This window comes from Salvelinus alpinus, chromosome 35 (genome assembly GCF_045679555.1).
Source record: "Salvelinus alpinus chromosome 35, SLU_Salpinus.1, whole genome shotgun sequence".
Classification (NCBI taxonomy): domain Eukaryota; kingdom Metazoa; phylum Chordata; class Actinopteri; order Salmoniformes; family Salmonidae; genus Salvelinus; species Salvelinus alpinus.
The window spans coordinates 6,664,626-6,687,964 of record NC_092120.1 but is presented as its reverse complement, the minus strand read 5'-3'; the positions used below and the strand labels follow the sequence as shown (position 1 = coordinate 6,687,964).

Below are 23,339 nucleotides of genomic sequence, written 5' to 3'. Positions count from 1 at the left end.
GCGCTCCCTGGCAGACCACTGGCTTCCTGTGGACATGTACATTGGGGGGGGGGGGAGCATGTTGTTATGCACCTGTACTATGCACGCTTCCTCAGTCACTTCTGTAGGGATCAGGGCCTAGTGGGACACAGGTACAGCAACTATTCTTCACTAGTCGATATCAATAGAACTATTGTGCCAAAAGGTTGTACCCACTTAGGGGTGAATCCTAACTTCCAATGAATCTGAATTTTCACTTAGTCTCCCATTGACATCATGTGAAAATGTCCACTTAAAAGTAAGTGGAAGCTAACTGAAGAAGGCACCATTACCAAATCGTCTTTGTAACGTTTGTATAATTATCCCCTGCGGAATTTTTTTTTTTTAAACGGCAAAATGAAATAAACTCTTTGAATGTCCACTCCAGGGAGCCTTTCAAGAACCTGCTGGTGCAGGGCCTCATCAAGGGCCAGACGTTTAGAGCTGCAGACAGCGGACAGTACCGGAAGCGAGACAATATCGACTTCACAGGTGGGCACAGCAGGGTGGGGACTTTACACGTCTCCATTCACAGGTTAGAGTTAGTAGACATCCCTCACAGATGGATTCCTGAGGTTGCTCAGAAGTTTTTCCTGGTCAGGTCCTAGAAGAAAGAATGGAGGAGCACCGTCTTAACCCTTAGCCTACAATTTCTGCGTCCTCACGGCAATCAAATGAACATAATCAAAAATAATAATCAAAAAAATATGTGTTCAAGCAAGAGATATCGCCTTTCTGCATCTGTGGTGAAAGGTGGTAGAGCTAAAGTGGTGTTTGTCAGACCTTGAGACATCCCGGAAATCGGTCTTCTCACGAAAACGTAGGTAGGGTCCGAACAGTTTAGCCTACAAACTATTATGACCATTCTAAGATTCTCACGAACACAGTGGCGTTCTCCGTTTTCCTCTAGGATAACCACAAGCCTCACAAGACTCGTCTGAATTCGGTACAGCCTCCTCTGCCAACTTCTGTCTGTAGCGTCCGAAACTATTTGAGCTACACACTAATATGTGTGTGGAAAGCTAACAACCTGAGACTCTCACGAACATGATGGTGTTCTTCGTTTTTCTCTAGGATGCCCATAAGTCTCAAAAGACTTGTCTGAAGGTCCCCGGTACCAGTTTAAAACATTTCTGGAAGTACAGTATATGGAGATGGTTTAGTACCTAAAATAAGGGGATACAGTGCCTTCGAAAAGTATTCAGACCCTTTGACTTTTTCCACATTTTGTTAAAGTTTACAGCCTTATTCTAAAATGTATTAAATAAATAAAAATCCTCAGCAATCTACACACAATACTGCATAATGACAAAGTGAGAACAGGTTTTTAGAAATTTTAGCAAATGTATTAAAAATAAAAAACAAATACCTAATTTACATACCGTAAGTATTCAGACCCTTTGCTATGAAACTCAAAATTGAGCTCCGGTGCATCCTGTTTCCATTGATCATCCTTTAGATGTTTCTACAACTTGATTGAAGACCACCTGTGGTAGATTCAATTGATTGGACATGATTTGGAAAGGTACACACCTGTCTATATAAGGTCCCACAGTTGACAGTGCATGTCAGAGCAAATACTAAGCTATGAGGTCGAAGGAATTGTCCATAGAGCTCAGAAACAGAATAGTGTTGAGGCACAGATCTGGGGAAGGGTACCAAAAAATTTCTGCAGCATTGAAGGTCCCCAAGAATACAGTGGCCTCCATCATTCTTAAATGGAAGAAGTTTGGAACCACCAACCCTATTCCTAGAGCTGGCCGCCCGGCCAAAAGACTGAACAATCAGAGAAGAAGGGCCTTGGTCAGGGATGTGACCAAGAACCCTCTGGTCACTCTGACAGAGCTCTAGAGTTCCTCTGTGGAGATGGGAGAACCTTCCAGAAGGACAACCATCTCTGCAGCACTCCACCAATCAGGCCTTTATGGTAGAGTGGCCAGACGGAAGCCACTCTTCAGGAAATGGCACAACCGCAGAGTTTGCTAAAGGACTCTCAGACCATGAGAAACAAGATTCCCTGGTCTGATGAAAGCAAGATTGAACTCTTTGGCCTGAATGCCAAGCGTCACGTCTGGAGGAAACCTGGCACCATCCTTACGGTGAAGCATGGTGTTATCAGCATCATGCTGTGGGGGTGTTTTTTCAGCGGCAGGGGCTGGGAGACTAGTCAGGATCGAGGGAAAGCTGAACGGAGCAAAGTACAGAGAGATCCTTGATGAAAACCTGCTCCAGAGCGCTCAAGACCTCAGACTGGGACGAAGGTTCACCTTCCAACAGGACAATGACCCAAGGCACACAGCCAAGACAACACAGGAGTGGCTTCGGGACAATGGCTTTGAATGGCCGGACTTGAACCCGATCTAACATCTCTGGAGAGACCTGAAAATAGCTGTGCAGCAACGCTCCCCATCCAACCTGACAGAGCTTGAGAGCATCAGCAGAGAAGAATGGAAGAAACTCCCCAAATACAGGTGTGCCATGCTTGTGGTGTCATACCCAAGAAGACTTGAGGCTGTAATTGCTGCCAAAGGTGCTTTAACAAATTCCTGGGTAAAGGGTCTGAATACTTATGTAAATGGCATATTTCTAAAAACCTGTTTTTGCTTTGTCATTATGGGGTACTAATGATTTAATCAATTTTAGAATAAGGCTGTAACCTAACACAATGTGGAAAAAGTCAAGGGTTCTGAAAACTTTCTGAAGGCACTGTAAATAACTGATCTTTCTTATATCTCTCAGATATAGGACAGACACATCAGAACCAACTTTTTGTGTTTTTATTTTTGTTTTTTCTATCTCTTGTTCCATGTATTGACTCTGTTATTCACTACATTTCTATTGGCTTATAGCAGTAATGCCAAATTCAATGTTTCATCAAATAATTTTTATATATTTTTTTGATACCTTCTTAAAATTCTGAATCAAATAGCTAAATGGTCCTTGGTATCTTAAAACAATTCCCCCACCCCCACGGCTTAGACAGGGCTTAGACTCTAGACTATCAATCAATCAATCAATCAAATGTATTTATAAAGCCCTTCTTACATCTGCTGATGTCACAAAGTGCTGTACAGAAACCCAGCCTAAAACCCCAAACAGCAAGCAATGCAGGTGTAGAAGCACGGTGGCTAGGAAAAACTCCCTAGAAAGGCCAGAACCTATGAAGAAACCTAGAGAGGAGCCAGGCTATGAGGGGTGGCCAGTCCTCTTCTGGCTGTGCTGGGTAGAGATTCAAACAGAACATGGCCAAGATGCTCAAATGTTCATAGATGACCAGCAGGGTCAAATAATAATAATCACAGTGATTGTCGAGGGTGCAACAGGTCAGCACCTCAGGAGTAAATGTCAGTTGGCTTTTCATAGCCGATCTTTCAGAGCATCTCTACCGCTCCTTCTGTCTCTAGAGAGTTGAAAACAGCAGGTCTGGGACAGGTAGCACGTCCGGTGAACAGGTCAGGGTTCCATAGCCGCAGGCAGAACAGTTGAAACTGGAGCAGCATCACGGCCAGGTGGACTGGGGACAGCAAGGAGTCATCAGGTCAGGTAGTCCTGAGGCATGGTCCTAGGGCTCAGGTCCTCCGAGAGAGAGAAAGAGAGCGAGCATACTTAAATTCACACAGGACACCGGATAAGACAGGAGAAATACTCCAAATATAACAGACTGACCATTGCCCCCCGACACAAACTACTGCAGCATAAATACTGGAGGCTGAGACAGGAGGGGTCAGGAGACACTGTGGCCCCATCCGACGATACCCCTGGACAGGGCCAAACTGGCAGTATATAACCCCACCCACTTTGCCAAAGCAGATCCCACACACCACTAGAGGGATATCTTCAACCACCAACTTACCATCCTGAGGCAAGGCCGAGTATAGCCCACAAAGATCTCCACCACGGCACAACCCGAGGGGGTGCGCCAACCTGGACAGGAAGATCACGTCAGTGACTCAACCCACTCAAGTGACGCACCCCTCCTAGGGGACGGCATGGAAGAGCACCAGTAAGCCAGTGACTCAGCCCCTGTAATAGGGTTAGAGGCAGAGAATCCTAGTGGAGAGAGGGGAACTGGCCAGGCAGAGACGGCAAGGGCGGTTCGTTGCTCCAGTGGTTTTCCGTTCACCTTCACACTCCTGGGCCAGACTACACTCAATCATAGGACCTACTGAAGAGATGAGTCTTCAATAAAGACTTAAAGGTTGAGACTGAGTCTGCGTCTCTCACATGGGTAGGCAGACCATTCCATAAAAATGGAGCTCTATAGGAGAAAGCCCTGCCTCCAGCTGTTTGCTTAGAAATTCTAGGGACAGTAAGGAGGCCTGCGTCTTGTGACCGTAGCGTACGTGTAGGTATGTACGGCAGGACCAAATCGGAAAGATGGGTAGGAGCAAGCCCATGTAATGCTTTGTAGGTTAACACTAAAACCTTGAAATCAGCACTTGTCTTAACAGGAAGCCAGTGTAGAGAGGCTAGCACTGGAGTAATATGATCAAATTTTTGGGTTCTAGTCTAGATTCTAGCAGCCGTGTTTAGCAGTAGCTGAAGTTTATTTAGTGCTTTTTCGGGTAGCCGGGTAGTCTAACCTAGAAGTGACAAAATCATGGATGAATTTTTCTACATTATTTTTGGACAGAAAGTTTCTGATTTTTGCAATGTTACGTAGATGGAAAAAGCTGTCCTTGAAACAGTCTTGATATGTTCGTCAAAAGAGTGATCAGGTTTCAGAGTAACGCCGAGGTCCTTCAGTTTTATTTGAGACGACTGTACAACCATCAAGATTAATTGTCAGATTCAAGAGAAGATCTCTTTGTTTCTTGGGACCTAGAACAAGCATCTCTGTTTTGTCCAAGTTTAAAAGTAGAACATTTGCAGCCGTCCACTTCCTTATGTCTGAAACACAGGCTTCCAGGGAGGGCAATTTTAGGTTTTCACCATGTTTCAACGAAATATACAGCTGTGTATCATCCACATAGAAGTGACTGTTAACATTATGTTTCCGATAGACATCACCAAGAGGTAAAATATATAGTGAAAACAATAGTGGTCCTAAAACGGAGCTTTGAGGAACACCAAAATTTACAGTTGATTTGTCAGAGGACAAACCATCCACAGAAACAAAACTGATATCTTTCCGACAGATAAGATCTAAACCAGGCCAGAACTTGTCCATGTAGACCACATAGGAGGGCCAAGCACAGGAAGCAGCTCTTTCAGTAGTTTAGTTGGAATAGGGTCCAGTATGCAGCAGGAAGGTTTAGAGGCCATGATTTATTTTCATCAATGTGTCAAGAGATATAGTACTAAAAAACTTGAGTGTCTCCCTTGATCCTATGTCCTGGCAGAGTTGTGCAATCTCAGGACAACTGAGCTTTGGAGGAATACGCAGATGTAAAGAGGAGTCTGTAATTTGCTTTCTAATGATCATGATCTTTCCCTCAAAGAAGTTCATGAATTTATCACTGCTGAAGTGAAAGCCATCCTCTCTTGAGGAATGCTGCTTTTTATTAGCTTTGCGACAGTATCAAAAATACATTTTGGATTGTTCTTATTTTCCTCAATTAAGTTGGAAAAATAGGATGATCGAGCAGCAGTGAGGGCTCTTTGATACTGCACGCTACTGTCTTTCCAAGCTAGTCGGAAGACTTCCAGTTTGGTGTAGCGCCATTTCCATTCCAATTTTCTGGATGCTTTCTTCAGAGCTCGGGTATTTTCTGTATACCAGGGAGCTAGTTTCTAATGACAAATGTTTTTAGGGGTGCGACTGCATCTAGGTTATTGCGCAAGGTTAAATTGAGTTCCTCAGTTAGGTGGTTAACTGATTGTTGTACTCTGACGTCCTTGGGTAGGTGGAGGGAGTCTGGAAGGGCATCTAGGAATCTTTGGGTTGTCCGAGAATTTATAGCACGACTTTTGATGATCCTTGGTTGGGGTCTGAGCAGATTATTTGTTGCGATTGCAAACGTAATAAAATGGTGGTCCGATAGTCCAGGTTTATGAGGAAAAACATTAAGATCCACAACATTTATTCCACGGGACAAAACTAGGTCCAGAGTATGACTGTGGCAGTGAGTAGGTCCGGAGACATGTTGGACAAAACCCATTGTGTCGATGATGGCTCCGAAAGCCTTTTGGAGTGGGTCTGTGGATTTTTCCATGTGAATATTATCTGCCATGACTACAAGGTCCGATAGGAATTCAGGGAACTAAGTGAGGAACGCTGTATATGGCCCAGGAGGCCTGTAAACAGTAGCTATAAAAAGTGATTGAGTAGGCTGCATAGATTTCATGACTAGAAGCTCAAAAGACGAAAACGTCTTTTTTTTGGGGTAAATTGAAATTTGCTATCAGAAATGTTAGCAACACCTCCGCCTTTGCGGGATGTGCTGGGGATATGGTCACTAGTGTAACCAGGAGGTGAGGCCTCATTTAACACAGTAAATTCATCAGGCTTAAGCCATGTTTCAGTCAGGCCAATCACATCAAGATTATGATCAGTGATTAGTTCGTTGACTATAACTGCCTTGGAAGTGAGGGATCTAACATTAAGTAGCCCTATTTTGAGATCTGAGGTATCACGATCTCTTTCAATAATGGCAGGAATGGAGGAGGTCTTTATTCCAGTGAGATTGCTAAGGCGAACACCGCCATGTTTAGTTTTGCCCAACCTAGGTCGAGGCACAGACACAGTCTCAATGGGGATAGCTGAGCTGACTACACTGACTGTGCTAGTGGCAGACTCCACTAAGCTGGCAGGCTGGCTAACAGCCTGCTGCCTGGCCTGCACCCTTGCCTGCACCCTATCTCATTGTGGAGCCAAGCCAGGGGAGTTAGAGCCCTGTCTATGTTCATAGATCAGATGAGAGGTACAGGGTTAAAAAACATATTTTAAAATGTTTCATTCTCTTCCTCAATGTTTTTCTGGATTTTTTTGTGGCTTTTCTGCTCCTCTTCCCGTTGCATGGCAACTGGGTAAACACGAACACTGGCTCTGTTCATGGAGGTGAGGCTTTATATCACTCTCTGAGGGCTTCCACACTGGACACGCGCACAAATGAGTTCTAGCCCTGAGTAAACAGACTGATCAAGGAATTGACTGAAAGGTCGTTCATGTCTATCTCAGGAGGCTTTTTTAAAAACTATTTTTCTTCTACTGTCAGTATTTGCTTTTTACATGTACCTGCAGGCAAATCCGAAATAGCACCCTATATTGTGCACTACAAAAGTAGTAAAAGAGTGCCATTTCAGACAACGGCCAGTATGCTGGAGATATATAGAGGTGTCCAGTGCTAACCATTGCCTTGTCCTCTGTGTCAGGTGAGGAGCCGGTGCAGGTGGTTAGTAAGGCCGGGCTACAGGTGACATGGGAGAAGATGTCCAAGTCGAAACACATCGGCCTGGACCCTCAGGAGGTGGTGCAGCAAGTATGGCATCGACACTGTCCGTCTTTACATCCTCTACGCTGCTCCCCCTGAACAGGTCATCTTCTGGGGACGTCAAGAGTGAGTTACACGCACCCTGTGACCCCAACCCCCACCTCTACCCAACCAACAATAGACTGTGTGGCATAGCATTATTTATTTTGCAGTCAAATTACTGTATGTTGTGGGGGAGTTTAATTAAACTGTTCCTAAACAAAGAGAAGTCGTGGTTTCATTATTCTATTGTTTGTGCTGTACTACTCGCCTTTACCAGTAGGTGTCACTAACTGCAGTCACTGTAGATGACTGAAACTGCCTTATCATGCTTGGACCTTATACCTGAATATGTAAATGCATTGAACATTTGTATCATCCGGGTCTTCTTACGTGTGACATCTGAAATGGGTATTTGTCATACCAGTATTAGTCTCTCTCTTATGTTCCCGCTGCGGCGCTTGTCATCAAATGTTCAATTAGTGCTGCAGGTTTCACTTGAAGTGTGAATATGACACTGGAGGCCTCCCGAGTAGAGCAGTGTAGCTGTGCCACTAGAGATTCTGGTTGGAGTCCAGGCTCTGTCGCAGCCTGCCGTGACCGGGAGACCCATGGGCTGGTGCACAATTGGCCCAACGTCGTCCGGGTTAGGGGAGTGTTTGGCTGGCAGGGATGTTCTTGTCCTATCGCGCTCTAGCGACTCCTGTGGCAGGCCAGGCGCAATGCACGCTGACACGGGCGCCATGTGTACGGTGTTTCCTCCGACACATTGGTACGGCTGGCTTCCGGGTTAAGTGGGGATTGTGTCAAGAAGCAGTATGGCTTGGTTGGGTCGTGTTTCGGAGGACGCACAGCTATCGACCTTTGTCTCTCCCGAGTCCGTACGGGAGTTGCAGCGATGAGACAAGATTGTAACTACCAATGGGATAGCACAATAAAGGGGAGAATCTTTTTTCTCTAAAAATAAATATAAAAAAGAAGAAAAGATTGACACTGTGCTAGCTATAGCACCTTATCATATTGCATGAGGAATTATAGGCTACATCCATACTATACATTTTAGCCTCAGCGTTGCATAACAGGAGAAGCTGCTGTTCTCATTTCATCCTGGGATCTATATGGTAACCTGAGACCACTCTCGGGTCTGACAGCCCAGAGTAGCCTAGCGGGTGTGAGGAGCAGAGAATGGAAATTGATTTGATATCCAATAGTGACACGTTCACACTTTTATAAATAGCCTTCTTCTGTTCCGACTCCCTCAGTGTGGCCGGTGGGGTTTGATTCTCTTCTCGCCCTTCAGAGTCTGTGCTGTTAAAGGGCCCTGTGCGTGTGCGCGTGTGTATGACCCGGCCCCCCCCAAAGCCACGGCCATCCTTTGATCCACCCTCTGTCTTTGACCTCCTCCCAAAGGCCCGTGCCAAAAAGGGTTCTCTTTCCCAGAAGACTTAACTGTGGAATGTTCACATGCACAGCCTTCTTGTTTTTAAACACAGTGTGAGCCAACCAGTTATCAGAACCATGTATAGTGATGACATCGAGAAAAAGCTTTTATCCTCTGGTCCTATTGTTGTTTTCCATTCATCACCATGAACCATCACAGGCAGCTGGGAGGTCCTCCGTGATGTGTGTGTGAGAGAGAGACACAGACAGACGCACACACACAGAGAGAGAGAGAGACACGCGCGCACACACACACAGAGAGAGAGACACGCGCACACACAGAGAGAGAGAGACACAGACAGACGCACACACACAGAGACACACGTGCACACACAGAGAGAGAGAGACACACACACACACACACACACACACACACACACACACACACACACACACACACACACACACACACACACACACACACATACAGAGACACTCACACACACATACACACACACACAGCCACACACACACACACACACACAGACACACACAGACACACTCACACACACACACACACAGAGACACACTCTCTCTCTCTCACACACACAGAGAGACACACACACACACACACAGAGGGAGACACACACACAGGGAGACACACACACACACACACACACAGAGGAGACACACACACACACACACACACACAGAGACACACACACACACACACACACACACACACACACACACACACACACACAGAGAGACACACACACACAGAGAGACACACAGACACACACACACACAGAGACACAGACACACACACCCAGAGAGAGACACACAGACACACACACACACACACACAGAGACACACACAGAGAGAGAGAGACACACACACTCGCACAGAGAGAGAAACACACAGACACAGAGAAAGAGAGACACACAGAGAGAGAGAGAGACACACACACAGACACATATAGAAAGAGACACACACATATAGAAAGAGACACATACACAGAAACACACAGAGAGAGAGAGACATACAGACACACAGAGAGAGAGAGAGACACATACTCACACAGAGAGAGGGAGACACACTCACACACTCACACACAGAGATAGAGACACACACACACACAGAGAGAGAGAGAGCGAGAGAGACACACACAGAGAGAGAGAGAGAGAGAGAGACGGTATGGCTGTTTAGGATGCCACTGTGACCAACCTGTCTTGTGTTTACAGGTCACTTCACAGAGGACTTCCTCCTGAATGCAGCCATCTCTCGACTCATGGGACTCACCAACACACTCTCTGTGAGTGGACACTGTGTGTGTGTGTGTGTGTGTGTGTGTGTGTGTGTGTGTGTGTGTGTGTGTGTGTGTGTGTGTGTGTGTGTGTGTGTGTGTGTGTGTGTGTGTGTGTGTGTGTGTGTGTGTGTGTGTGTGTGTGTGTGTGCGTGCGTTCAATCTGATCTCTGACATCTTTCTCTGTCCCTCTCAGAACGTGTCGTCTCGCGTGCTGCAGCACAGTGTGGAGTTTGAGGAGGCTCTGTCCACGCTGTGTGTGATGACCGCTCCCATGGACCCACACCTGGCCTCCGAACTCTGGGCAGGTGGGCCACACACATTGAGGGAATGAATGAATGAATGAATAAATAAATAATGGATAATAATATGAATGATATTTGTTTGTATCAAAAGATACATGATGTGGTGTCACATGATGTGTTGCTATGACGATCCCATTCCAGAGAGGGAAAACTAATAGTCTGCTACACTCCTAGTGAAACAGAGACCGACTGGAGAGGAGATGAGAGGACCGTCTCGAATGATGATGTGGGTTTGGAAAGAATCCAACAGGAAGTTACCTCAGGGTGTTGATGACATGTTGATGGGGCCTCTTATCCAACACACAAAACGCTCTGCAACGCCCTGGTGATGTCATCACAGTCGATTGAGATAATTTGTTTGTGTGTGGTGTACCCATGTGAATACTTCAAGAATCTGAGTTGATGAACCAAAATTGACATGAAAAGCTATGCAAAGTCAAGGTCTACGAGTTCAGTACACAATCATTTCACAGGAATCTCCTCCAGAATGTGATTGTGACCAAATATCCCCTGACCCAAACTGAGAATCCCCAGCCCTATCACATGAACAATGTAGCTGATGCTGAGTCAGGACAAAGGTTGACCCATGTGACCTGATGGTATAAAAATAGCCGGAAGAGGAAGTGTCTCCTGTACTGTCCAGTAGAACATCCCCCTATTGTCAAACACACAGAAACAAGCCCTCTATTGAGGGGCTGGTACTAGGGGGCTGAACATCTGGGCTGGGGGCTGGGAGTAGGACTTGTGATCTGGGAGGACTGGCGTGCTGGGAGTAGGAGCTAGAAGGACTTGGGGCTGAGAGTAGGAGCTAGGGGGCTGAGAGTAGGAGCTAGGGGGCTGGGAGTAGGAGCTAGGGGGCTGGGAGTAGGAGCTAGGGGGCTGAGAGTAGGAGCTAGGGGGCTGGGAGTAGGAGCTAGGGGGCTGGGAGTAGGGGGCTGGGAGTAGGAGCTAGGGGGCTGGGAGTAGGGACTAGGGGGCTGGGAGTAGGAGCTAGGGAGCTGGGAGTAGGAGCTAGGGGGCTGGGAGTAGGGACTAGGGGGCTGGGAGTAGGATCTAGGGGGCTGAGAGTAGGAGCTAGGGGGCTGAGAGTAGGAGCTAGGGGGCTGGGAGTAGGAGCTAGGGGGCTGGGAGTAGGAGCTAGGGGGCTGGGAGTAGGAGCTAGGGGGCTGGTAGTAGGAGCTAGGGGGCTGGGAGTAGGAGCTAGGGGGCTGAGAGTAGGAGCTAGGGGGCTGGGAGTAGGAGCTAGGGGGCTGGGAGTAGGGGGCTGGGAGTAGGAGCTAGGGGGCTGGGAGTAGGGACTAGGGGGCTGGGAGTAGGAGCTAGGGAGCTGGGAGTAGGAGCTAGGGGGCTGGGAGTAGGAGCTAGGGGGCTGAGAGTAGGAGCTAGGGGGCTGGGAGTAGGAGCTAGGGGGCTGAGAGTAGGAGCTAGGGGGCTGGGAGTAGGAGCTAGGGGGCTGGGAGTAGGGGGCTGGGAGTAGGAGCTAGGGGGCTGGGAGTAGGGACTAGGGGGCTGGGAGTAGGAGCTAGGGAGCTGGGAGTAGGAGCTAGGGGGCTGGGAGTAGGGACTAGGGGGCTGGGAGTAGGAGCTAGGGGGCTGAGAGTAGGAGCTAGGGGGCTGAGAGTAGGAGCTAGGGGGCTGGGAGTAGGAGCTCTGAATGGAGGGGAAGACAACAAGTCACAAACTAGCCCCCTAGCCCCTACTCTCAGCCCCCTAGCCCCTACTCCCAGCCCCCTAGCTCCTACTCTCAGCCCCCTAGCCCCTACTCCCAGCCCCCTAGCCCCTACTCCCAGCCCCCTAGCTCCTACTCTCAGCCCCCTAGCCCCTACTCCCAGCCCCCTAGCCCCTACTCCCAGCCCCCTAGCCCCTACTCTCAGCCCCCTAGCCACTACTCCCAGCCCCCTAGCCCCTACTCTCAGCCCCCTAGCCCCTACTCTCCGCCCCCTAGCCCCTACTCTCAGCCCCCTAGCCCCTACTCTCAGCCCCCTAGCTCCTACTCTCAGCCCCCTAGCCCCTACTCTCAGCCCCCTAGCCCCTACTCTCAGCCCCCTAGCCCCTACTCCCAGCCCCCTAGCTCCTACTCTCAGCCCCCTAGCCCCTACTCCCAGCCCCCTAGCCCCTACTCCCAGCCCCCTAGCTCCTACTCTCAGCCCCCTAGCCCCTACTCCCAGCCCCCTAGCCCCTACTCCCAGCCCCCTAGCCCCTACTCCCAGCCCCCTAGCTCCTACTCTCAGCCCCCTAGCCCCTACTCCCAGCCCCCTAGCCCCTACTCCCAGCCCCCTAGCTCCTACTCTCAGCCCCCTAGCTCCTACTCTCAGCCCCCTAGCTCCTACTCCCAGCCCCCTAGCCCCTACTCCCAGCCCCCTAGCTCCTACTCTCAGCCCCCTAGCCCCTACTCCCAGCCCCCTAGCCCCTACTCCCAGCCCCCTAGCCCCTACTCCCAGCCCCCTAGCTCCTACTCCCAGCCCCCTAGCTCCTACTCTCAGCCCCCTAGCCCCTACTCCCAGCCCCCTAGCCCCTACTCCCAGCCCCCTAGCCCCTCCTCCCAGCCCCCTAGCTCCTACTCCCAGCCCCCTAGCTCCTACTCCCAGCCCCCTAGCTCCTACTCTCAGCCCCCTAGCCCCTACTCTCAGCCCCCTAGCCCCTACTCTCAGCCACTACTCTCAGCCCCCTAGCCCCTACTCTCAGCCCCCTAGCTCCTACTCTCAGCCCCCTAGCTCCTACTCCCAGCCCCCTAGCTCCTACTCCCAGCCCCCTAGCTCCTACTCCCAGCCCCCTAGCTCCTACTCCCAGCCCCCTAGCTCCTACTCTCAGCCGGGAGGAGCGGGGGGCTGGGAGGAGCGGGGGGCTGGGATCGGTAGGGCCTTTTTGGGAAAAGGCAGGAAAAGGCAACATCCTCTTGCTGATAGCCACAGTCAGGGAATTTGAGGGATGAACATGGACAAGATAAACTGTGTGTGTGGTTCTCGCCCGCTCACTTTCTCTCTATCTCTCTTCATCTCTCCCTCATAGACAGAAAGGACTAGAGTAAGTTAATATCCTTCATGGAAGCCCCCTGTGGATCCCCCCCACATTAGCGTAAGGAGGCGGTGGGTGGGCAAACAGAAGGACTGTTGTTAATCCTCAATCTGTAGGGAGCTCTTGACAGCTTTCCTGTAAAGCTTCATAGAGTTTTGAAAAGTTATGAATGTCCCCTATTACATGAGGCATGACCATAGAGATCACAGTGGTGAGATGGTCAGTCAGTGTGGTGAAGTTATGTAGTGGCTGACGCTTGGAGCGTGTAGGCTGAGTGTCTGTAAAGTACTATAAAGGGCTATAAAAAATCAAATATAATTGGTTGATTGCTAGTTTGTGACTTGTTGTCTTCCCCTCCATTCAGAGCTGAGCCAGGTGAGGAACCCCCTGAGCCCTCTCCTCTCCCGCGGAGGAGACGTGCTGCAGCAGCCCTGGCCCACCCCAGACCCTCTGTACCTGGAGACCCCTGATACCCTGGAGCTGGTTGTACGGGTGAGGCTGTCAAACGCACACTACCACCCGGTACTCAAGGGAAAGGGGCATACCTAGTCAGTTGTACAACTGAATGTCTTCAACTGAAATGTGTCTACTGCATTTAACCCAAGCCCTCTGAATCCGAGAGATGCGGGGGGGGGGGGGGGCTGCCTTACTCGACATCCACGTCTTCGGTGCCCGGGGACCAGTGGGTTAACTGCCTTGCTCGGGAAGAATGACAGATTTGTACCCTGCACCTTAGAGACTTCTGCCCTATGTACATAGTCATTAAACAGTGGTCACTTAAATCATGTTTATATAATGTTTATTGTTCTGAAATCGTATTGTTCCGAAATCATTTATTTTGATCGCTGAGAAATGAAGCTAGTTGATGACTTACTTTATCAGTACATACTGTATTATCAACATATCTCATCCATATAACTACTGCTGAACATACCTTCCTACTTATACACTGTATATTGTTCATACTGTCTATGCACACCACGTGTTTATATTCCAGACTTGTTTCTTCTTGTTGGGGGGGATTGTTTGTGTGTTTGTAGAAACGTACTGCACTGCTGGAGCTAGAAACACAAGCATTTCCCTGCACCTGCTTTAACATCTGCTGATCTGTGTACGCAACAAATAAACAATGTTTTGATTTGACATACACACACCTCTCACACACTCACTCCCCTTTCACTCACACACATGCCCATACACATGCCAAGGCACACACCCCTACAGAAAAGGATACAGACTGAAAGGAAATGCCACACACTCACAGACATACTCTTGTGTATACTCAAAAAGGCACTCACACTCCCTTGAACCAAAACAGCCGTAGCCCCATTCATGTGCTCACTGTCTGTAATTTACACAAAGCCTATGATCATATGGCTTGAGAAGGAAAGTGTGTGTGTGTGTGTGTGTGTGTGTGTGTGTGTGTGTGTGTGTGTGTGTGTGCGTGCAGCCCAGGGTGCCTAGGCAATCAGCAGGCAGTCCAGCTGTGGTGGGCAGGGTCACAGAGTCAGCTGTTCAAAGATCAGTCTCTGAGAGATCCCTGCTGGGGGGAATCAGAGTCCTCACACATCTCTAAACATTGACTCCGATAATGGATAATAGCCAGCTAAAGACTGCGCTCATCTGAAGTAGATGGTTTCCTCCTCTTATGGCCTGTCCCATGAGGGAGCTGTAATCCTTTCAAACACTCATTAAGGACACACAACCGTTTACCTTTCCACGGTCATCCCCCACACACAGACAGAGTAACACACGCACACATATACTATTTCTCCCATTGACCCTTTGGCACCTGTATGATGATGATGATGCTGGTGTTGGTTGGGATCTGGTCTGAGGCCTTGATGTGTGTTTCCTCAGCCTAGCGCTGCTAACCTCCATCTCACTGGGACTCTGACAATCTGAGGCCTTGATGTGTGTTTCCTCAGCCTAGCGCTGCTAACCTCCATCTCACTGGGACTCTGACAATCTGAGGCCTTGATGTGTGTTTCCTCAGCCTAGCGCTGCTAACCTCCATCTCACTGGGACTCTGACAGACTGAGGCCTTGATGTGTATTTCCTCAGCCTAGCGCTGCTAACCTCCATCTCACTGGGACTCTGACAATCTGAGGCCTTGATGTGTATTTCCTCAGCCTAGCGCTGCTAACCTCCATCTCACTGGGACTCTGACAGACTGAGGCCTTGATGTGTATTTCCTCAGCCTAGCGCTGCTAACCTCCATCTCACTGGGACTCTGACAGACTGAGGCCTGGGTAAGGCCCAGAGAGCAGGCCAACACGCACTCTCTCTCTCTTTTGCTCTCTCTCTCACACTCACAAAAGTACACACATGCACTGACTAATTATGAGCATATCTTAACACACACAAATATACAGATCCCATACGCACACAGATAATACACACACTCACAATTGGGAGAAAGCTTAGACTTGACCCACACGCTGATACACAAACATACAAAGACTGGAAATGAAGAATAAAGGTTCCTCCTACTTGGCTGTAGAGGATCTGACTGCCCAGCCCATTTTCACCACAAGCTGGTTGTTTTTAGACAGCTCAGGTTACACACACAGTTTACTGAAAGGAGTGGAGGAAAGGCATATGCATGTTCTATAGTCCCTGATGTAATTCGAGCGCTTTCGATGCAGCCACAGACTCCACTAAGAGTTGTCTCAGTCAGTGTACATTATTTAATATGTCTGGACCAAAGTTTGCTCTCACTCAATGTTAACTAGCGATGTAGAGTGTTTTATGGGATGGAGGTCAAAGTATTCAGGTTTGTACTCTTAACCTTTTGGGTTTTCTCTCCTCCCTTCCATCTCTCCCTTTCACCTCTCAGATCAACAACAAGGTGTTGGTGCCTCAACAGGTGGCCCAGGATACGGAGCAGGTACGGGCATTGGTTCTGGGGAGCGAGCTGGGACAGCATCTCCTAGGATACCGGACGATCAAGAAGGCCATTCTGTTCCCTAGGACCGCCCTCATCAACTTCCTCATAGAGGAGTGACCACTCAACTCTGGATGCTGATTGGTGGACTGTCGTGTCAATCAGAAGACCACAGCCACTCACAGACTTGAAGGCGGGGACATCATGTGAACGGAAGGATGAAAGACTATTTGTAAATTAAAACAATAACTAGTATCAACAGACATTTTTGTAAAAAAAAAACAACAACAAAAAAACATCTTTGTGAATAAAATTATATATTTTGCATTTGGTCTGATCTTTTATGAAATGTATAAAGCTGAAGATGAAGCTGTGGTGTTTGTGCTCACACAGTATGTGCTATAGAACCTACAGAACATAGTGCTGAAACTAGCATCATGAAAAGCTGATGAGTGAAATAGAACATCCGTCTGTCAGATGTGATACCAGGAGTCATACACTGAGACTGGAAGTGTTTTCAGACTGAATGACATGTGTATCACTTTCCCCTTGTCACCATGGTGACACCAGACCCTACTCCAGTGCAGAGAGTTGTTTTGCAATCTGAAGTCACCATGTTAACATACGGTCATGCATGGTTACGAGGTGATATGGCTCCAGTGTATCTCTAACATCTGTCCCCAGCTATTCAACAGGTGAGTGAGGGTTAAGCCACATAGAGTCCACTGATAAATGCTGATATTGTGATGTGATTAGGTCCCACTCATGTTGGCCTCCATCAGTGGCTTTCAGTTTGAACAGAAGTGCTGAGGAACATTCCAGAACCAGGACCTCTGGCCTCAGTGGGAACACAATCACGTTCCATTCAGAACACTAATTCCATAACCACACAGAACTCCATGTATGTTGTTGAGACAGACTGCAGCAGGGACAGGGACAGATAAGACAGGACTCAGGACAGGGTGAGTCAGCCAGACCAGAGAACAGACTGAAAGGTGTTGATTCCAGTCTGTAACTGTCGTTACGAGAACATAGAGGAATTTGACTGGCGTCTGGAATCACAGCTGGTATTCTGGTCTGACTGATGATGTCATCAGTGTATTGGCCATTGGATACAGGTTGCGGCTGGGTTGGATTGATGAGGTCATAGGAATGGGACAGAGGTACATGAAGTGAAGAGGACACAAGATATTTGAATCCAGTCTCCCCTTACCACAGCCCATTCATTACCGGTCATTAACATCATCTATCAGTGAGCCACCTCATGGCTTGTAAATGGGACTCTCCTTCCCTGTCATGTATACCCCAGTGACTGAGCACAGAGTTTTCTGTCTAACATCTACTGACTAGACCCATTACTGGTTCTAAGTGAGTCACTCAGATCATGTTGCTGGCAGAACGTTTTATTCCAGTAGCAATTTAAAGGGTCCACCACAAAATGGACAGCTCCCTTCAGCAGGATTAGACATGCGTTCTGAGCAATCAGGAAGTTGTCATTTGATTACCGGACTCTATGTGATGTGCCAGTCTCAAGATCAGTCTGTCAGTACCCATCTCTGGTTCCACCCTGACCTTCTATGGTCCTTTTATATGAATTGTATAGCCTTATGCCTGTTTTGATGTTACTCCTTTTGTCTCCTACTGTGGCCTCTACTGTGTGAATGTTCAAGGTGACATTGTATGTATGTAATTGATAAACAGACCTTATAATGTATGGTCTGAAACTCTGGGTCAGCTCAGAGAAGGAGAAGCCTGTCTGTCATTCTATTCTGATGTTGTTGTTTTAGATTTGACACGGTCAGACAGTGTGAAATGTGATCAGGTGGAACATTTAAATTACAGGGAATAAGGGAGACGTATAGGGGAAGGGGAAGGGGGAAGATGGTTGCTTTTAAAGAATGGCAGAGGCTGAGCGGTGTACTATAGGAAGCCTTTCTGCCTCAGTGAGCCCCTGACCTTTGACCCAGACCCCCTGGACATTCCATGTGTATCTCTGACCATCAGGTGGACAGGAAATTCCTCACAGGAGAGACAGAATAACAGGAAGTTAGAAAAATGACCAGGAATTAAGGGATGAGCTAAGGACCAAAGGCCCTTTTAGAAAACAATTCCCCCACAATCCTTGAAGTAGTTGCAGCTGATTTGACGGAATTGGCTTGGTGAAAGCGTTTTCACTCGATTTTAAGTTGGATACTTATTAGCTGATAATGACTGGCTGAGATACCCTAAATGGTGCAGTTTCGAGCAGTAATAAGCAGGTGTTATCCTAATGTTGCATTAATGTAGTCAGGCTGATGCGAGGGAGAGCTGTGACACACTGGTCTGAACAGGACAGGAGCCGTTGTTAATGCAGAAGCTGGCTTGAGCTTTGATTGGTTCTCTCAAACAGTTTTTTCCCCCCGAGGGGTTGAAAACTCTCATTGTTTAGATTTGAAAATCCAACAGTTGTATTGAAAAGGGGGTGGGGCTTGTGGGCTGTGTGTAGCTGCCCTTGTGGGTGTTTGAGTGAGAAACACAAAGGCGAGCCAATCAGTAAAAAAGCACAGCCCCCTTCATTATCGACTCATCTTGCCTACAACATCATGGAGCCTTCCCAGACTGAAGTGAAGAAGACTTTGAGTTAGGTGTCAGCCAGACTAGCAGTAATCAGGAGTTATAAACAGTTATGACCTCTTGTTGAAAATGACTCAAGCTGAACTGAGTACTTGATTTATTTTTTAGTTGACAGACACCATAGCTGTTTTATGAGAAGGTGCAAACATGTTTTATTCTCATGGTGTTACAAGTGAAATAACAGAACCCAACCTGGCTAGTACTCTCTTTACTGGTGATGTCATCAGAGAGAACAAAATGGAGAGAAAGGAAAGAGAGATAGGGAAGGAGAGAAAGATACATTCTAGCTACTCTCATTCAGTCCTATCAGTGTTTCTCTTTTGGCACACTGCTGAGGCATGACTCAGGGCTGTGTGGGATATGAGGGAGATGGTTGTGAATCGTTATCAGCCACCTGATTCCCTCCCCTTTCTCTCTGTGTTGTTATTGCTCCTTCGCAGTTACATTCTCTCTCTGGATCCACAAGTGTTCTAGCTGGGAATCCACACTGAATATCACACAAATGTAGTGAAATGGACACACTTGCTAGCCAACTTCAGCAGTTTCTCATGGTGTTTTGAGCTCCTTGCCCACTGCTTTCGAGGAGGAGAGAGACACTAAGCAGGTTTCCATTGACCCAGGTTTATTCGACAAAAGTATTGTAAAAAAAATATATAATAATCATTGCGCCATCTAATGGAAACGGCAGATATATAAATATTTAAAGATCGAAAACAGTTTTATACGTTCGACGGGTGGATTTATTTTGTCTAACTTTTTTTAAACAAATGACGATGAAAATGCTGTTTTTAGAATAAATGATGATTGACAAATAATTCTAAAGGTACGCGGGGCACGTGATGTCAGGTAGCCTAACTATAAACTCCACATTCAATTCTAAATGCCTAGTCTACTGCTTGCTAAACACATTTGCTTTGCAGGAGAAGGATTGTCCTGACTTTCAAGACTGCCTGAATCGCTTTGCTTTTCTGGTTGGCCGGGAAGTTTCATCATCCAATTATTTCAGATTTGCAAGTTTCACAATGGCACGGGCCATTTAGACATTAGAATATGGCAAATATAGTCACTTATTGCATTCTATCCATGCTGACTTTCGCGGGCTACCTAGACATGAAACAGGTGTCAGGACATATGGGCTGTGGCAATTTATTAATGCGCAATTTGCCAAAATGGGCAATGGAAACACTTCAACCACTACATTTTTATATAGGTTTTTGCAAGATCATTTTTTAGGTATGACGTCATTACGTCCAGCTGTTTTTATCGACACACAAGATAGTTAAATGGAAAAGCACCCTAGCAGGCAATTGTCGCATCTATTTTCTATGCAAACTTTCTAAATGTCGACAAAAAAATCTCTAGATAATTTAATGGAGACATAGCTAGTGTCTCAGAGGAAGGCTTGTGATAGTCAATAGTGATAAAAAAAAAAGTCAGGTATTACTTTATGCTCACATAAATACATTTCATTGCCCAGTTATCATACAGTATATTGACACAGTTCAGACCGAAATTCCCCTGAACACACATCTGATTGTGTTAGCAATAGCCCCCGAGACATTTGACACCTTCATCAGCGCAGCTGTTTCCATGGCTACTGTAAGTCATTAAATAGGCAACAATATTCCTCTGTGACTCAACTACCAGAGGAAGACCACAAACCTAGCAGCAGGCCCTCTCCAGACTTACAGAAGGCATACATTAACATAGTCTTTAATGGGTTTGAAAGTTTCCCCCGCCCCATGCTTGACTTGGTGGAAACTAAAGGGTGGAGTATGAGGGCTAGTCACACAAGCATTCTCCATTTCACTAGGCTGATTCCAGCCTGCTTAATTGTTTGAAGGGGATACAACATACTAGCCTGGTACAACCAGACTGATCTGGCAAACTGTATATATAAGCTCACCAAATCAGTGTGGTTGTACGAGGCTAAAAACATACAGGAGCTGGCTAATTCTCTCAGAGACTGAACTAAATCGGGTAATTTGGTAATCCAAGGAGGTTTGTTTGTTATATTTAATTGTTTTGATGATAAAGCTAAAGCATTGGTATGTATGGTAAAGGACCACATTAAGCCACAGTTATTCTGTTGTTTACCTCTCCATAGCAACACATCACTTGGAGCAGGTTGGCTCAAGGGTAAAGGACCACATTAAGCCACAGTTATTCTGTTGTTTACCTCTCCATAGCAACACATCCCTTGGAGCAGGTTGGCTCAAGGGTAAAGGACCACATTAAGCCAGAGTTATTCTGTTGTTTACCTCTCCATAGCAACACATCACTTGGAGCAGGTTGGCTCAAGTTCTTTTACATTCCAATTTCATGTTTTTAACTGTACATACATTATGAAATTAGGTCTCAGTTCTATTGCTAATTTCATCTTTTCCAAATGAAAACGTAACATCTCTGTCTCGATCGTCGAAATGATCGGACCAAGGTGCAGCGTGGTAAGCGTACATTTCTCTTTATTATAAATGTCGCCAACAAAACAAGAAACAACAAAAACGAACGTGAAGCTTACTAGAGCTATACAGGCCACTAACAAAGACAACTACCCACCAAATACAAAAGGAAAAAAGGCTGCCTAAGTATGATTCCCAATCAGAGACAACGATAGACAGCTGTCCCTGATTGAGAACCATACCCGGCCAAAACATAGAAACACAGAACATAGAGTTTCCCACCCGAGTCACACCCTGCCCAACCAAACATAGAGAATAAAAAGATCTCTACGGTCAGGGCGTGACAGTACCCCCCCCCCCCCCCCAAAAAAGGTGCGGACTCTGGCCGCAAACCTGACACTATAGGGGAGGGTTCGGGTGGGCATCTACCTCGGTGGCGGCTCCGGTGCGGGACGCAGACCCCGCTCCACCTCTGGCTCCCCCCACTTTGGTGGCGCCTCTGGTGCGGGGACCCTCGTCGCCGACCCCGGACTGGGGACCCTCTCCGCAGGCCCCGGACTGGGGACCCTCTCCGCAGGCCCCGGACTGGGGACCCTCGTCGCCGACCCCGGACTGGGGACCCTCGCCGCAGGCCCCGAACTGGGGACCCTCGCCGCAGGCCCCGGACTGGGGACCCTCGCCGCAGGCCCCGGACTGGGGACCCTCGCCGCAGGCCCCGGACTGGGGACCCTCGTTGCAGGCCCCGGACTGGGGACCCTCGTTGCAGGCCCCGGACTGAGGACCGTCGCTGGAGGCTCCGGACTGGGGACCGTCGCTGGATGCTCCGGACTGGGGACCGTCGCTGGAGGATCCGGACTGGGGACCGTCGCTGGAGGCACCGGACTGCGGATCGACGCTGGAGGCTTCGTGCCATGGATCCTCACTGCAGGCTCCGGGCCAAGGATCATCACTGGAGGCTTCGGGCCATGGATGATCACTGGAGGCTTCGTGCCATGGATCATCACTGGAGGCTTCGTGCCATGGATCATCACTGGAGGCTTCGTGCCATGGATCATCACTGGAGGCTTCGTGCCATGGATCATCACTGGAGGCTTCGTGCCATGGATCATCACTGGAGGCTTCGTGCCATGGATCATCACTGGAGGCTTCCTACGTGGAGCCGGAACAGGTCTCACCGGACTGAGGAGACGTACTGGAAGCCTGGTGCGTGGAGCTGCCACAGGGCTTACCAGGCTGGGGAGACATACTGGAGGCCTGGTACGTGGAACCGGAACAGGTCTCACCGGACTGGGGAGATGCACTGGAAGCCTGGTGCGTGGAGCAGGCACCAGATACACTGGGCCGTGGAGGCGCACTGGAGGTCTCAAGCGTAGAGCCGGCACAACCCGTCCTGGCTGGATGGTTACTTTCACCTGGCAAATGCGGGACGCTGGCACAGGACTCACTGGGCTGTGCAGACGCACTGGAGACACAGTGCGCAGAGCCGGCGCAGGATATCCTGGGCTGAAGAGACGCACTGGAGGCCAGGCGCGCTGAGCCGGCACCATCCGTCCTGGCTGGATGCCCACTCTAGCCCGTCCAATGCGGGGAGCTGGAATGTAGCGCACCGGGCTGTAACGCGCACTGGAAACACTGTGCGCTTTACCGCATAACACGGTGCCTGACCAGTACCACGCTCCTTGCCGTGAGCACGGGGAGTTAGCTCCGCCAACCTCCCCGTGTGCAACCCCCAAAACATTTTTGGGAGTGGCTTCCCGGTCTTCCTTGCCAGCCTTGACCCTATGTAACGCTGGTCCCCTTGACTAGCTGCTTCCGCCCTCCTCGCTGCTTCCACCTGCTCCCACGGCAGGCGATCCTTTCCAGCCAGGATCTCCTCCCACGTCCAGGAACCTTTTCCTTCCAGAATGTCTTCCCATGTCAACTCTGTCTGCTCCTCCCGGCAACGCCGTTTGGTCCATTTGTGGTGGGTAGTTCTGTCACGATCGTCGTAATGATCGGAC

At 48.4% G+C, this 23,339-nt stretch overlaps 1 pseudogene; it reads left to right on the top strand.

Moving 5' to 3' along the window:
* The window catches only part of LOC139564081 (leucine--tRNA ligase, mitochondrial-like), a 47,909-nt pseudogene extending 31,260 nt beyond the window's left edge, over positions 1–16,649 (top strand).
* The last annotated feature ends 6,690 nt before the right edge of the window (positions 16,650–23,339 follow it).